Here is a 17,447-nt window from a genome sequence, read left to right on the forward strand (position 1 = left end):
ACATTGCTTTGCCAATAGTAATACAACTGGTAATTTGGGCATAAATTCTGAACATTTGGGTCATAACCCATTCAAGAATATTATTTTAGGTTCTGTTGCTGCCTAATCAGCTGCAAATGAAAATAATGGCAAAGGAAGTTTCCAAAAGGAGAATGGGAAGTTGTGGGTGACTCTATTCAATTTTAGTTTTAGTTGGAATGAAAAAAGTCAACAGGAAATGAACACCCAGCTCGCAAGGAAGGGACAGGAGTCTAGTACCATTCAAATTTCTATGCGCTGGAGGGCCTCTATGTTCTTTGAGTGGTTTCATATGCCCAGTTAGCCTTTTGTTTGAAATTCTCCCAGGTACATTATTTTCCTGTCAGATCAGGGAAATAATAGTCACAAATCTAAAAATAATATGCTAATAAATTCCTTCGCTTTATTTTTCTTGGCTACCTTGGAAGAATAACTTTCCCCCCACAATTACTTGCAGTTAATTTTCATATCGGGTAAAATAACTGACATATTTCCATTTGACAACTGGTCATATGTAATCCTGTTGCTATCGCAAACTAGCTGAGAACTCATGGAACTTCTCCTTAGTGGCCCTAATGCAAGTGTCCTGATTTCTACTTTTTTACAATAATTGACAGATTCCTATACCTCCTTGCCTTTCAATTTCACATATAATTTGTTTTGTTAAAAGAGGAAATCCCTGAAGGATTTTCCTTGTCTCTACTGCTTCAAGAAAATAGAATTTTAAAATAGCTATAGTTTGTCCAACGGAGAGAGAGATGAGTAACTTACAAATAGTTACAGCTCTTCTAAATAGCCTAGCAGTATACTCATTATTTTCATTCAAGGTAAAAAAAAAAAATGCAGAGCAAATAGAACTTATATACATCAGGGGTAAAACATTTCATTATATTTTACTATTTCCAAATCAATTCCTAAAGCAATGTGTGAATTAAAATGTTTTATCCAACATTTTCAAGAAACCAATTTAAAATTACACAGCTTATAACAAATTGCCAGAAACATTGCAAGAAGTCATTAATTTACTCCAAACCAATTAAACTCTACATTAATACATGCAGTAATATACATGCACTTGTTCCTAATTTCCTTTTGTAATTAAGCCTGGTACAAGGCATTGCCTCACTTGACAAAGAATTTTAATCCTCTTGTTCTTTCCCTTGTCTTCTCTGGCCCCTACGTCCAAGTGGCAAGTCACTTTGTTTAGTATCACTCTTCTTTTTACATTTAAAAGAATAATATCTTGCCCTAGATGGTTTGGCTCAGTGGATAGAGAATCAGCCTGTGAACTGAAGGGTCCCGGGTTTGATTCCGGTCAAGAGCACATTTCCGGGTTTCAGGCTCGATCCCCAGTAAGGGGGCATGCAGGAGGCAGCCAATCAATGATTCTCTCTAATTATTTATGTTTCTATCTCTCTCTCCCTCTCCCTTCTTCTTTGAAATCAATAACAAAATATATATAAAAATAAAAAATAAAAGAACAATTTCTTTTAAACACTCAAATAACAGGTAGTGAGTTTCTGGGTTTGCTGAAATTGCCTTATATTTGGGAGACAGTCCATCCTTAAATCCATGGGGAGGAACTTTCAGAAGGTTAGTAGAAAATTCATAAGAAATGTTCCAGAATTTAACATCAATGATATGGGAGAAATAAATGCATATTGCACTAGTTTATAGTCAAGATCAGATATATATTAGTCAGGGTTCTCAAGTAAAACAGAACTGATAGATTGGATGACACCCACTCACACTCTCACTGACACACCCAAAAATAATGTTTAATCTGGGCGCCCATGGCCAGTCAACTTGTCACATAAAATTAACCATCACAAGTTCAACCCTTGTCAACTTGGCACCCACACACATCTCCTTAAACCATACTTGATCTCCAAATAAAGACAATAACAAGGTTATAATTCTGCCTACCATGATACAACTCTCCTGTCCACAACTGAGACTTCATCAACCCCTTTCTCAAACGAGGAGGTAAAGTTCTTGAGTGATGTTTACTGTTTTCCTTGTTATCTTGTAGTTTAAATTAGTAATACTTAAATGCTATGCTATAAAGTCAATGGATATTATGTTACATGATAATAAGAGAGAAAAGAATGTATGTGTGTGTATACACAAACACAAATATATTGACGACAAAATAAAGAGAACATATTTATGAAAATTAGTTTGTGTTTCTTTAACTAATCACATGGTCAGAGATCATATTTATAACTCCCTTCTTCCATTATCCACTATGTATTCCTTTTGCTTTCACCAAGCACCTTTGCTGGCCATGGTTCTTTATCTGGTGGGGTGACTCAAACCTTCATTCTTGAAGGGTCTGGGCTATCAGTAGTCCTACCTGGACTGGGTCATTGTAGTTTTCCTTTGACCTTGTCATAGGATGTGGTAATACTAAGAGACGCCTTAGGCATCTCCTGTATTTCAGACACACTCTTCCTTACTGCCACTGTGGAGCAGCAGTCCAATTGCGTTTGGTAGTCAGGATCAATCACCCCAGACAATACAGTAACTCCCTTCTTTGCCTCTGAATCGCTCCTTTTTTTAAAAAAAATATTTTTATTTATTTCAGAGCCCTTTGGTAGTCAGGATCAATCACCCCAGACAATATAGTAACTCCCTTCTTTGCCTCTGAATCCCTCCTTTTTTTAAAAAAAAATATTTTTTATTTCAGAGAAGAAGAGAGAGGGAGAGAGAGATAGAAACATCAATGATGAGAGAGAATCATTGATTGGCTGCCTCCTGCACGTCTCCTACTGGGGATCCAGTCCACAACCCGGAAATGTGTCCTTGATCGGAATTGAACCCAGGACCCCTTGGTCCACAGGCCAACGCTCTATCCACTGAGCCAAACCAGTTAGGGCTAAATCCCTTCTTTAGATCCCTTCCTCTACATTACACCAATGCATGTCACTCTGCCTGTTGATTCAGAAACAGGAGAATCCCCAAGTATTCAGGTAGCAGTCTGGATCACATGACCCAAGTGGTAGGAAGTTTGCACAGCAGCCTGGACCTGTTGCAGAGCCTTCTCTTGCTCTGGACCCCACTCAAAACTAGTGTTTTTTCAGCTCATTTGGTACATGAGCTGGAGTGCCACATCCATATGAGAAATATGTTACCTCCCAAATTCAGAGGCCGAATAGACACTGTGTCTCTTTTTGGGTTGTAGGAGGAGTCAGATGCAACAACGTATCCTTCATCTAGAAGGGCTATCTCTACTTGCCTCACACCAATGGATCCCTGGAAATTTCACTGAGGTAAAAGTTCCATGAATTTTAGTCATATTTATTTCTCACACTCGGACATACAAATGTCTTACCAATAAGTCTTGAATAGTTGTTACTTGTTGCTCTCTAGGTCCAATCAACATAATGTCATTATGTAATGGGCCAGAGTGTAAGGGAAATGCTAGCTGGAAGCAAGCTGTGTTTGGTAGACCTTATGTATAGGGTGGAGAAGAGGCATTGGCCAGGTAAAGAGCTGCATACCAGGTACCAGGGAATTTTTAATTTGTTCAAGCAATGTAACCACGTCTGGTATAGCAACTACAATTGGAATTACCACATGGTGATTGTTTCTTTGACTCTCCATGCCCACCTTGACTTTGCCAATTGGTGCAATTATTTGGTTCCTGCCACCCTGCGATCCAATTACTCCTATTGCATTTAGGTTTCTCAATTCAGTGACTTCAGTTCCCACTGTGAAGTCTGGTATATAAGAAGAGTGATCACAAAGCTTTTTAAGGATGCTGGGGCTCCTCTCACACATTTATTTCTTACTGGTGAAGGGTATTTCTTCTGGACCCTTTCAGTGTGATAAGTAGGTCTTAAATGATAAATCCACTCTAGCATCCCCAAGCCTTTGAATCCCTTTCTCTACCTTAAACCACAGCATGTGCAGCATTTCTAATTCACTCACAGTGGGTCATCTTTTGATCTATTTTTTAGTCAACCAACCAAAGAAACTGTTAGAGTCCTTTCTAACTCCCCAAGCCACATGCAATATCAAATGCAGAATTTTTCTTAGTGAGCCATATCAATAAATTCAGCCTGATCTAACTTTGTGTTCCTTCTGCAATTATCCCACACCCTTAGATTTCGGTGTGCATAAATTAGAGATCTTTTGGAGTATAATGCACCTTTTCATTGCATCTCACCTTTGGGACTTGAGTCTAGTTCTAGGTCTAGAAGCAAAGATGGATGGGTGGTTGTGATTGGTCCTGAGGAGAATCAACATAGTCTTAAACGGCAACTACCTCAGGAGAAGCCATTATAGTTTTCTTAGGCAAAGTAGAGTTAATCCCTTCAGATGGAGGTGGAAAGGCCAATATCACTGTGAGAGGTCAATACCACTAAAGGTGGGAATGCTACTGTCACTGGGGGTGGAAAGGCCAAATCTGCTGGGGGTGGGAAGATGTCTTCAACTGGTGAAGAATACTCACCAAAATTTAGTGGGTCATTAGAGTCTTCATACACCTCCCCATCCCAAAGTATAATCCCATTCTTTCCCAAGAAATGCCCTCACTTTACCAATAGACACTGTGGGAGTTCAACTTGCATTGTAATTCAGCAAGTCCTAGGATGAGGTTCTGTATTTAATTTGCAAAATTTCAGGCTAAAGGAAATAAGGTTCCTTTGGGATACATATAAAGCTCTTACGTCATTTATGTAGCACTTGAGCTGGGAGGATTTGCAAAATTTCAGGCTAAAGGAAATAAGCTCTTACGTCATTTATGTAGCACTTGAGCTGGGAGTTTGGATCCCTGAGCTTATCTTTTTATTTTGCCACTTTGTCAGCAATATTAGGGGCAATGATTCAATGTAATTATTTTTGTTAATTTTCAAAAAATGTTTGAAAATATCATATAAAATATGAACTATCTCCTTACTTCTTATGAGTAATTGATTAGAAGTATCCAATGCAGCTATTTTGCATATCTCTAAAAACAGTTCACACTGTGAACTATCAGTACTCACTTTACTATTGAAAATAGAATCATTACAATTTTAAAGTCTAATTAGGTTAAAGAAATAATTCTATATTCTTGGTACCAAAACTTATATTAGTCAGAGTTTACAGACACAGAAGCTATAGGAGATAGATAGATAGATAGATAGATAGATAGATAGATAGATAATAGATGATGATGATGAAGATAGATAGATAGATAGATAGATAGATAGATAGATAGATAATAGATAGATAGATAGATAATAGATGATGATGATGAAGATAGATAGATAGATAGATAGATAGATAGATAGATAGATAGATAGATAATGAGAAATTGCCTTATCCAATCGTGGAGGCTGAAAAGTTCTATGATCTGCCATCTGCAAGCTAGAGATCCAAGAAAGCTGATGGTGCAATTCAGACCAATTTCAAATGCTTGAAAACCATAGGAGTCTAATTCTAGAACTCAGCTGACCTTCCCAAAGGGAACCCCTCAGGATGTTCCTAAAGGCCTGGATCAGGTATACTGAGGTGATGATAGGAAGGCAGGAGAGGGCCAGAGTATAACTAAGGCTTAGCTTCCTGAGATTGTCATCATATATGACTTTTCTGAAAAGGAGTTTCCATACCTTAGCAATATTAACTACCTTTATCGCTATTAACTACCTTGACCACAAAGTCCAAAATAATTAAACTTGCTTTTTTTAATATTATGATATATTTTCTTGTTAGATATTTGATATTACCTTCTTTGGGATATAATTAACTTTTAATGTGCTGATATCTTTTTAATTCAACCAGCCTGTTCAATAAAAACAGAGACATTACTTCATTCCTGGCACACAGTTCTCTGTATCTCACAAAGCCCTGCCCAGTGCAGCCTACTCTCCTGTGATCACAAATATGGGAAAATACTGTGGATATTAGAGAGCCCTGTATAGACATTAGTAGCTGTTACTACAGTATTAATTGATGTTGTAGGTAATCTAATAATTACCCTTATTTATGGTATATACTCTCCTCCAGGAACATGGCAACTGGTTAAAATTGGCCAGGCTCCCTATAGATGCCCTGAAATCTTCCCAGAATTTCTAGGACTTCAATCCTACAAGATTATCTAAGGAAAATTCATTACACTCTTCACTGAGAAGAGATGATATTAAAAATTAATGACCAGTTCAGTCCTCTGGGATGTAATATAATTCAGGGTAGGGGAGGAGGTCTGTCACTTTCTTTTTCAAGGGCAATTCACAACAACACTTTGAGTGGAATAAATCCCTGAAGCTTGATGTTCTTCTCCATTATAGAACATGAGCGTTGACAACATCTTTTAAAAGTAGCAATATTTCATCTTAAATTAGTGCATGTGTTTGTGAAAGAAAAGAGGTAGTGTGTTGTAAGACCTATACAGATGTTCATAACATTTACTCCCATGAATTTCACAACTAAAACTCTTAAAGAAATAGCTCAATGGAAGCAAAAAACTAAGGTAATGGATATATCTTACTAGTACCTTATCTATGATAAAAAGAATAATTAAAAACAATTTACATGCCCAATATTAGGGAAATGCTTAAAGAAATTATATTATACTAGCCAGAAAACACATTAGAAAGATATTAAAATTTAGCATTTTAAAATCTAAACACATACATGGAAAAATGTTTATGCCATAAGTCAAGTTAAAAAAAAAAGCAGAATAGAATATTTGTGCTCAGTGTATGTTTATACATGAATGACAGTAACATTTCCCAAATGGAAAGAGTTGTTTCACTGGGTAAAGATTTATGTTAAATAAAGAACACAGGTTTGGGATTAGAACAAAGTATGAGTTCCAACTCTGCCATACATTGTGTGACAATGACAAATTATGGAATCTCTCTAAATATCCATTTTCTTATTAGCTAAGATTTTTTGGTAAAAATCAAATCCATTTAAAAAGCCTATACTGTATATAATGAACTCAGCACCATTATTTCCCTTCTTCTTTACTAAATATTTGAGATTTTCTTGAAATGAGAAATTTTATTCAAGTGGATGATTTTTATAGAAATTTCAATTTCCCTGTTTTTGACCCAAATAAAATTTTCAGTAGGCTATTCAAAGTTAATAATGTGATAACTATTCTATAATTGGTCAATGATCTTTATATTTGAATGGATTTCAGAAAGATATAAAATATCCTGGATTGAAGGTCAATTTCTATATACAATTGAATATATAAAGCTAAGAATGGTATATAAATTATGATGATTTATTTTGTGTCACAGGATGCCCAAATAAAACATTATTTCTGAATGTGTCCGTGAGGGTATATCCAGATGAGATTAGTAGCTGGATTAGGGAATTAGTAAAGGTGGGCTGGCTGACTTCTTCAGTGTAGGTGGGCATCATTCAATCCACTGAGCACCAAAATAGAGCAAAAGTTGGAGAGCGAAGGAATTTATTCCTTTTCAGCTCTTTTTACTGCCTCAGTATTTGAGTTGGGATATCTCATGTCATCTCATCTGATTTTATCTGGCTCTTGAACTGGGATTTAATACCAATTTCACACATCCTTGGACATCTCTAGAACTAGACTCTTTTAGCAACTTGTGAGCAGATGGCTGTGCCCAATGATTCTATACCACTCTGGAGCAAAAGACTTCTCCTGTACCAGAGCCATCCACATGTAAGAACTTTACTCAGGTCAGAGGGTGCAAAGTATCAAGTTATAAGAATGGACAGTGAAAGGAGTTGCTGATTCAGGCAAACAAAAGTATATCCATTCATTCTACAAATACTTATTGGAACCTACAAGTATCTGGCACTGGGTGCTTATAATCGAGATATAAAGGAAAAAGTGGTAAGCAAGACCACCAAAAATGACTTACCCTGGTCAGTAGGTGGTTAGCATCAAAGCCAGATCTTCAACCCAGATCATCTGACTGACAATCCATTTTACCCAAGGGTCCATGAAGACATTTTTATCACCTTTGCCTTATTGAAGTTTTCAGTCTTTTTCTCTGAAAGAAATGGTGGAAATATTTCTCAATGCACAAGTAGTTTTTAATCTTTCTTATTATTATTATGATGATATTCTAAGATTATAAGTTCTTTTTCATTTAATATGTATCCTTCAATGAAATGAACTTGAGTAACAGGTACTTAAGTATCTACAATGTTTCAAAAACTATTACAATGCTTCAAATAATGGTAAAAATATTAAAGTTGTGTTGTTTAAGATAGCCACATATGGCCAACTGATTTAAATTTAAATTATATAAAATTAATTATTCAGTTTCTCAGTTGTACTAACTGCATTTCACATGTTCAAAAGCTACATGTTGCCAGTGGCTACCATATTGAACAGCACAGATATAGAACATTTCCATCACTGCAAAAGATCTGTTGCAAAGTATTATATTGAAGCCATGAACCGCTTCCCACTCAGTATTGTAAAAAAATGAATTAACTGGCAAAATATTTTTTTCAACACATTCGGCCTTGAGTAATAGATATTTACAAAAGGACATGCAGGAAGAGAGATCTTACTGAGAAGCAGTACAAGAGGGATACAATCATCTTTCATTCTCCTTCTTCCCTATTACAAGATTAAATGCTTAAATGGCATTATTTAAATACTTCAGGTACTCAAAAACTTTCTCTCCCTATAACCAGAGTTTGAAAAATTTTTCCATAAGTTGTGTGAAATGGTTAATTTACATTAAAGATTCACTATAGTACTCATTCTCATGCACATATATTAAATATGAAACAAATAAACAGTACATGCTAAAGAAAACACATAAGATTTTTATAGAAAGGCAAGTTATTTCCAAGTGGGTATTCAAATAAAGAACCAGAAAAAAAGATACAGTACTTTTAACTACAAATAATAAATTGTCCACATTCCTTTTTTCAAAATTAGAGAATTTCAGAGAAAATCATAGAAGCATAAAATATTTTTAAATAATACATTTACAGTAGTAAAAATGTAGAAAACCTAAATGTCCATCAATCCAATATTAGCAAAATAAAATAATCACTTTCATACAAAGTGATATTATATAATCATAAAAGAGGATGACCCAAAACCTGAAAATATAGTCTTCTCCCAAGAAGGAACAGTGTGATTGCATATAAAGGAAATAAGTGTGCTAATACAAAAAAGAAAATGAAAAGATAAACAATGATTGTTAATGGTTGTTAATGGTTGTTTAAAGTTTTATATTGGTTACTCTAGTCAATAGTATTATAGTATTTGCTATTCTTTTTCCCCCTTTCTCTCTTCTCTCTATCCCTCTCTCTCGGTCTCACTCTTGCTCTCATTTTGCTCTCTCTTATTCTCTTTCCCCAGCTTTGCTGTTTGTTTTTTCTTACATTGAAAATGTACAACTATTATAACAGAAAATGTACAATATACTTTTAAAATAAAAAAATATTTTCTCTTGCTGGATACCTTTTAGTACAGAGTTCAAATAACAAATACATGAATATATGAGCAAATGAATAAACAGAGAAATAAATATAGCTAACTTTCCCAACACACCTAATATGTAATAAAAGCCTAAGCGACCATTAAAGTGGAATGACCAGAAGGACCGGTTGCTATGATGCACATTGACCACCAGGGGGCAGATGCTTAATGCAGGAGCTGCCTCCTGGTGGTCAATACGCTCCCACAGGGGAAGCACTGCTCAGCCAGAAGCTGGGCTTGGCTGGCAAGCGCAGTGGTGGTGATAGGAGCCTCTCCCACCTCTGAGGTAGCGCTAAGGAGCAGCAAGCCAATCAGTAAGGAGCAACGAGCAGGTGGGCGGTAAGGAGCGAGGGGTCTCGGACTGCGAGGACTGTGAGGAGAAAGAAAATTAATACCTGGGTGCATTAGAGGGAAACTACAAAAAAAAAAAAAGAAACAAAGGAAGAGAACATCTTAAAAGTAGTCAGAAAACCAGCAGGCAAACATCCCCTGAGGGGTCCTGGACTGCGAGAGGGCACAGGCCGGGCTGAGGGACCCCCCCGCCAGTGCATGAATTCCATGCACCAGGCCTCTAGTATAATTATACTATTTTTGTTGTTTTGGGACACCTTTAGTAAATGAAGTAGAATTTATTTTTAAACATCTTATAACAAACACATCTACAAGGAATCAAACTTTCTGTTAATTACTAGCCTTTATTAATATTATAAAAGGGCCAATTAAAAGAGCAAGAAGATTTTACAAATAAAAATGGAACAGCTGCTATATAGATTTATACTGTAGCAATATGTCCTGATAGGTATAGGTCTATTCCCAAAGTTTGAGTTTTAATTGATTAAAAAACAAACAAACTTAAAAGGTAACATTTAAATCAATAATGATAAACAAAGCAGTCTACATTTCTATTAGTTTGGTCACCTTATTTTTATATCTCTGTTTTCTCAAATATTTACTGTGCAAACTGCAAGCAATAACTGAATTTTCTAAGGGACACCTTTTTAAAGCACCTGAAAAATTGTAAATTTTTCTCTCATTCTAAACCTTAATGAGAAGAGGTTCTGATGATTACTACAAAATGGGGAGGGAAGAAAGAAGAATAGATGAAGGGGGTGAAGGGAGGAAAAATTCTAAACCATTTCAGTGAAGTAAAGATCAATTTCATTTTCATATAATTTTTAATGGTTGTTCAAACCCCTATAATGCACCCACACAAAAGGCTTCAGTTAATGTGTGTGTATTTTGAGCAGTTCCTTCTTCCACCCTCCAGTTTAATTTCCGTCCTTCAAATGAGATGAATGGAGCGTGAAGCAGGTCATATCTCAATGCTGACACATGGGCTGCAGATAGAACTCACAGACTGGAGAAGCAGCCAGCTTGGAGATTAAATCAAAGCAGCTCTGAATAGATGGGAGGTCAGCCAAGGCCAGCTTTGACATTTGATAGGACCTTGTGATCAACCAGGCCTTTCTTCCCTCTTCCCAGCTTCCTTATAACAGTGGCCCTAAAAAACAGATGGGATATGTTACCAAGTGCCCGAGAAGTACTAGATTGTGAAAGGAGATAGGTGTCCATATTATCAAAGGGACAACTGTTATTTGAAGCAGCCAGCAAATCAGAAGGCCCTGCTTTGCTGCAATTGCTGCGTTCAAGTTTGCTTTTCATGATGTGAAATGAAACCCAAGCCTTGAGAAGGGTGAGCTAATTATTAAACTGCTTTTTAAAAACTTCTTAACTCTGACGCATTAAACTGTAAACTCTGAACATTCCTGATATCCTAGGATTACATTTTAGCCAGTCTTTACTCTGTGAATAATCTGTGTTTCCAGCAAGGCCAAGCTTAGTTTTTGCTCTACTTGTTTGTTTCTTTGCTTATCTTTGGGAAATACACACAATAAACACACACACACACACACACACACACACACACACACACACACACATATAAAATGAAGACATGCTAACCTTTGGGAGAAAGGAATCAAAGGGTATTTATGCAGAGCGCTCGCTGGGCAGGGGCCTGAGCATGGTGTCAGGAAATCCCAGTCACGTCGCCAAGAGGGTCATGAAAAATGAATGGCCCCAGAGCACCGCTGTGACAGACTGTTTTAGTGAGTGGTAATGGGCCATCTCCAGGATGAAAGGCCACGTATTTATAACTGTGCAGGCTACTGGGCATCACACCATTCATTATGCCTGCTTGATTTAAGGGAGATGCCTTTTACCAGGGTGACATGGGAGCAAATTATTTCCAGGAATATCACAGCTCTCTTCCCCCCTCCACCTACCTCTCCATCTTGCCCATCCGCATTCCAGACATATACACAGGCTCTCACATCCACACAAGCACATTCTCTGACTTTTTTTCTGCCACAGAGCATTTCACAGTCAGTGCTATCCTCTCCAAAATGTCTCACCCCAATTTACATGGAAATGGAAAAGCTGGGGTGTGGGAGCCTGGCTTCAGGAGGGCTGAGATAAGGAGGAATAGCACGAACTCGCCCCACTACCTCTCCTCCATCAACTGTTTTAATGGGAGCCAGAAAGCTGAGGTCAACTGGTTAATTTGCCAAATGAGTTTCTGAAGTTGGCTTTTTGCTTGACATAGACTCCATCTTCACAGAGAAGTAAGCATTTGAGTTCCACTTTGCCCCTTGTTGCAGTTAGATGTGTAAAATTACTCAACTTCTCTGGATTATTTCTAATGAGAAACTAACCGATTGCACAAAATTCTAAGGAAATTGTCAACATTAATACTTTATAATGTCCTGAAATCTCAATAAGATAGAAACATAATACAACAAATTATTTCAACCAACAGATCAGATATTCTGGTAAAAATAATTAATCTCAAGAATCTTGCTGATGTAACTAACTCACTTTAAATGTACAAAATCCCATTTAAAAAGAGAGTATGGCCCGGCCAGCATGGCTCAGTGGTTGAGCATTCAACCTATGAACCAGGAGGTCACGGTTCAATTCCTGGTCAGGGCACATGCCAAGGTTGCAGGCTAGATCCCCAGTAGGGAGCACACAGGAGGCAGCCAATCAATAATTCTCTCTCATAATTGATGTTTCTATCTCTCTCTCTCTCTCCCTCTCCCTTTCACTTTGAAATAAAAATATATACATATATTTTTCTAAAAAAGAGAGTATAAAAATCTATCAGAAGAGTTATCATATAAGTTGTTTATAACATATGATTTAGGTCTCAAAGTGTTTTTTTTAATGTTATGTTTCACACAAGTATATTAAGAAAAAGTTCATATAACATACTTGAATTTTAACTGAGTTAATTCAGCTGCCATCTTAAATATAGCTGCAATACATCAGTGGTTAAAATAATGTTTCTACAACGGTATCTTCATGGTCTGTGTCAACAGGCATTTTTTCAATGGGACAGTATAGTTATGTTGATAATACTTCCCAGAGAGGATCATAACACAACTGAGAGATGTTTGGATTATGAAGTGCATGGGTCTGTTTGTGTATATTTAATATATGCAAATTTGTGCCCTGATTCTGGCCCCCAAGAGCTCAGTTGTCTCTGAGAATTTAGATATTATTTACAAAGAGCATTTTTTTCTGGTTAATTTTATCATTGAAATTTGACACAAATCTTCCAAAATGATAATTCTCTCTAGCAAGCTAATCCTTCAAGAGCCTTTTATGTCTCAGAGAAAGCTGTGTGTAATCAAATGTCTACAAAATTCACATTGGTTTGAGTCACCCTCTATGATTCCATTTAACTATGGCCAACTCCAGAGACAGCCACAGTTTTCCTGTATTTTGTGTCAGATAAAGAATTCAGAAAGAATTGGCAGTTGGCAGTTGAGTAGCCAAAAGAGGAAGGAAAGGGCTTTGCTGGTGTTTCCCAATTAATTTTCTTTTCAAGTGAAAGTTTGAAAAGAAAAAATAAGAAAACTGGAAATGACCTAAAAACTCTGGTGCGATAAGATAAAACTTGGCCTGACCAGCTCACTGTGACTGAACGCATAGTCTGAGCATGAGAAAGTCAACTGAAAAACATGGACTGTATTTTCCAATAATTATATTTTAAATTGTGCTGTAACTTAAAAGTGGGATATATGAATTATTAAATTTTGAAAAAATTAAGTCTGTTGGAGAATTAATGAGAGGAAAAAGCAAATAAAAATAATTACCTAGTTAGGAAGTTTAACCAGCATTATATTTTTCAAAATTGTACTAATGCCAAATTCTTAAAATATATCTGTTTTCTCAAATAGAACAAAAAGCACTTGTTAATATCATGGAATCTATTGTATTTTATATTTCAATTGTCTTTAAAAAAATAACAAATGCATGAGTCAATGGCATTTGTCAGAATGATCCTAGGTCAGCAATTTCAATCTTTTTCATCTCATGGCAAACATAAAATAATTACTAAAATTCTGCACACCAAAAAATACATTATGTTATTTGCCTATCTGACAAAAAAAATAGGTATAAATTTGATTCATTCACACTGAATGGCTACTGTTGTGTTGGTTGTTGTCATTTTTTAATTTGACAATCTAAGAGGAAAAGAGGCATTGCATGTTTAAATTTTTTGCACAGTTGAAAATCACTGTCCTAGATGTGTCAGCCATCTAGTAATGCTCGGCATCTAACAGTTTACTATACAAGCTCCATTTCCCTTACTGAGAGACAAAGAGTTGGTAGTCTTGGTTACAGGCATAGGCAAGGAGTTTTTGTTCTATTCAGCCAAATATCGTAAACCCAGATATTGATCCCTTAGGATCTTGTACTCCTCATCCTGAAAATCAATATAACTGGCTAGTTCAAATGTCTTTCACATTTTGAACAACATTCAAGATACACCAAAGTTTTCTGCTTGGCCAGCGTGGCTCAGTGGTTGAGCATCTACCTATAAACCAGGAGGTCACAGTTCGATTCCCAGTCATTGGGGCACAAGCCTGGGTTGTGAGCTTGATCCCAAATGTGGGGTGTGCCACCAATTAATGAATCTCTCTCATCATTGATGTTTCTGTCTCTCTCCCTCTCCTTCCATCTCTGAAACCAATAAAAAAGTATTTTAAAAAAAAGAAGCAGGAAGGGACACTGGGTGGGTAAAAGCAATGGGTGCTCACCACCTCCATAAGACTGTAACTGGTTGATCACCAGCTATATATAGATAATGGGTAAAGAGACTCTTCCGGACGTATGAATCCCAAAGATGTCAGTGCAATTTAAAGAGTTAAAGACAAAGCCAAGTATGAGATTATTCTACTTCTATTCTCAGCACTAGGGCCATCTTCTATATGCAGGGTGGCTTCCACTTTGCCTCGTTGGCAGTCTTAAACCGAAACATACAGTGGAAGGTAAGGAAGGGAAAATGTGTATTAAACTAAACAGGATGATTAGGAACACCTATCTCCTATAGGCGTGGCCTTGGGTGATAAATTATCACTCTAAGTCTACACAAAAAGCCAGGGTATTGCAAACAGGAAGAACATTCAGATTTTGGAGCTGCCTTGACTGTAGACAAGATTACTTCTCAATCCATATTTATGTCAAGTTCTTCATCTTCTATTGCTAGGATTCTACTGCCTGTATATTTTTTAAAATATTAATTTGGAACATGAATCTTTTCTTTCTTCTCTAAAATGTCTTTGGCTATGTGAATTTTCATACAAAGAAGCTATTTTTGGCATTCAAAACTGTTTTTCTTTCTGCTGGCAAAAAGAATGCACTCACTACCTACTATTGTAAAACACTTACTTTGCGTAAGAAAAGAAAAAAAATAAAGCCTCCTCCAAATGTTACAGGGAAAAAAATATATTAAATTTTAAAGAGGACAAAATGACTCATCCTCTTTGACCATTTTCCACTGTGCCTGTCTATTGTTTCAGAGGCGAACAGTTACAAAAATACCTCGTTAACAGCATCTGTTCCATAGCATTATTGTCTTTGCTACAAAAGGAGTAGGCGAAGGGGATAATGACTCACTTCTTAACCATACCCTCACTTATATCCAGAGCTCATCCAGGGAGAAATTACTGCATTCTTTTTTTAATGTTTTTTTCATTTTCTTTCCTTTTTTTTCTTTTTCTTATTTTTTTCTTTCTTCATTTCTAGTAAATTCTGCTTCAATGTGTACATAGGACCCTATGCTCATCTTGGTAATGTAAGGAGAAATTTAGGCCAAGGATCAAAAGATTGTAATTTCCCTAGGCTTAGTAACCAACTGGGTACACGGAGGCCAGTATTTTCTCTAAAGACAGAGAGGGGGGAAAAATAGGGACTTTGCAAAAAGATTTGCCCAATTTGCTGCTCAAATGTATATAATAGGGGTGAGACTAAAAGGTCATTTTATTTAATCTCTTCCTTTAAATTCTTGGTTGCATGGTCATTTAAATTTTACCACTCTTTGTTAAGAAACTGTAAACTTAAGTGTCCGGTGAGAAACTTGATTAAATATCTGTCACTGAATGTAGTCATAAAATGACAGCTCATTTTTATCAGCACTTTTTCCTCATTAGAAAATTCTCCAAACCATCTCAGTTTTTAAAAATTAGGAGGTACCATTTTGAGCACTTAAACTCTTGGGATACTGATTAGTGAACAACTAATGCGGAAAATTAAAGATGCCTTCCAGAAAGTGTTATTAGAATAAGGGTTTAAACAAAAAAGCCTGGAGAAAACTAGATTCATCTAATGAGCAGTTGAAAGGATAGATTATTATCTATAGGATTATTCTATATAATAAAAGGCTGATATGCAAATAGACCAACAGTGGAACAACCGAACAACCGGTCACTATGACATGTGCTGACTACCAGGGGGTGCACAGGGGAAATGGCAGGTGTCAGCAACAGGCAGCAGAGCACAGAACATGGCAGGCATCAGCCACGGTGGGATGGTGGAGCAGGTGAGCTGGGGTGCCAGATCAAGGCAGGGTGCTGGTCACTGTCATCAGGGCAAGCCTCTGGTGGTTACTGAAAATTCTTTGCTCCCATGTGCCGCGGTCCTGCCAGGCGCTTGCACCCGCTGCCAGTGCCCAGTGCTGGCCCCAATCACTCATCGCCTTTAGCAGGTGTGAGAAGTGGCTGCCAGCCCTGATTGTCCCTGAGGGCTTCTCCACCTCCCCCTGCTCCTGAGGGGCGATTGGGGCAGGAGCCGCCGCTCACACCCACTGCTGGCGCCGGCCCCAATCGCTCAGCGCTGTCAGCAGGTGTGAGTGGGGTGGCACTGTCAGTGCCTGGGAGCAGCGGCAGCTAGAGCAGGGCTGCTGGCAGACAGGGGACTAGGGGCTGCGCGGAAGGGGCTGGGCAGGGGCACAGAGGATGGGCTGAGACCCCCACTGCAGCCTTGCAGCCCACAGTTCTTTCAAGGTGCACAGATTTGTGTACTGGGCCCCTAATATGTCTACAATAGAAAACAAAAAGTATGCTAAAACAGATGGAATCACAATACAATAAAACAAAATCCTTTGGGGACAGGTAGTCCCCCAGTTGCCTGATGCTTTCCACTAACAAGATGAGATTATCTGGAATTACACCAAAACATTGGGAAGGGCTTGAAGAGGCCTACTCTACAGGGACCATGCCTTGCTCTATGTCCTTCCAGAAACTGTTTCCCCTTCTATTGGATAAAGAATTTAGACCAATATGGCTTTTCCAAGGCTATAGGTTTCTAACTTTGCTGGATCACACCTCCATACCAATACCTTCATATCACTCTGGAATTTTCATTTCAAATTCCACTTTCCTTCTTTCACCTAACAGTTACTTACTACTTGCCACAAACTTTTTTTTTTCTCATTCCCATTCCTAATACCTTATCCTCTAATCTTACTTTAGACATTTGCTGCTGCTGCTCTGTTAGACCAAAAACCATGTCTCATCTGTTTCTAACACCAGCATCTAGCCAAATGTCTAGTACATAGTAGAAACTCGGTGTTTAATTACTAAATGATGAAGGAAGGAAGGAAGGAAGGAAGGAAGGAAGGAAGGAAGGAAGGAAGGAAGGAAGGAAGGAAGGG

The 17,447-nt window shown here is 37.4% G+C and overlaps 1 long non-coding RNA gene across 1 annotated transcript in view; it reads right to left on the bottom strand.

Moving 5' to 3' along the window:
• The window catches only part of LOC102241306, a 307,752-nt gene that overhangs the window by 126,931 nt on the left and 163,374 nt on the right, over nucleotides 1-17,447 (bottom strand). Inside the window, exon 4 of the long non-coding RNA XR_314528.2 lies at nucleotides 7,860-7,991. This is a non-coding gene — a long non-coding RNA (uncharacterized LOC102241306). The remainder of the gene's footprint in view (nucleotides 1-7,859; nucleotides 7,992-17,447) is intronic.

Source organism: Myotis brandtii, unplaced genomic scaffold (genome assembly GCF_000412655.1).
Source record: "Myotis brandtii unplaced genomic scaffold, ASM41265v1 scaffold751, whole genome shotgun sequence".
Classification (NCBI taxonomy): Eukaryota; Metazoa; Chordata; class Mammalia; order Chiroptera; family Vespertilionidae; genus Myotis; species Myotis brandtii.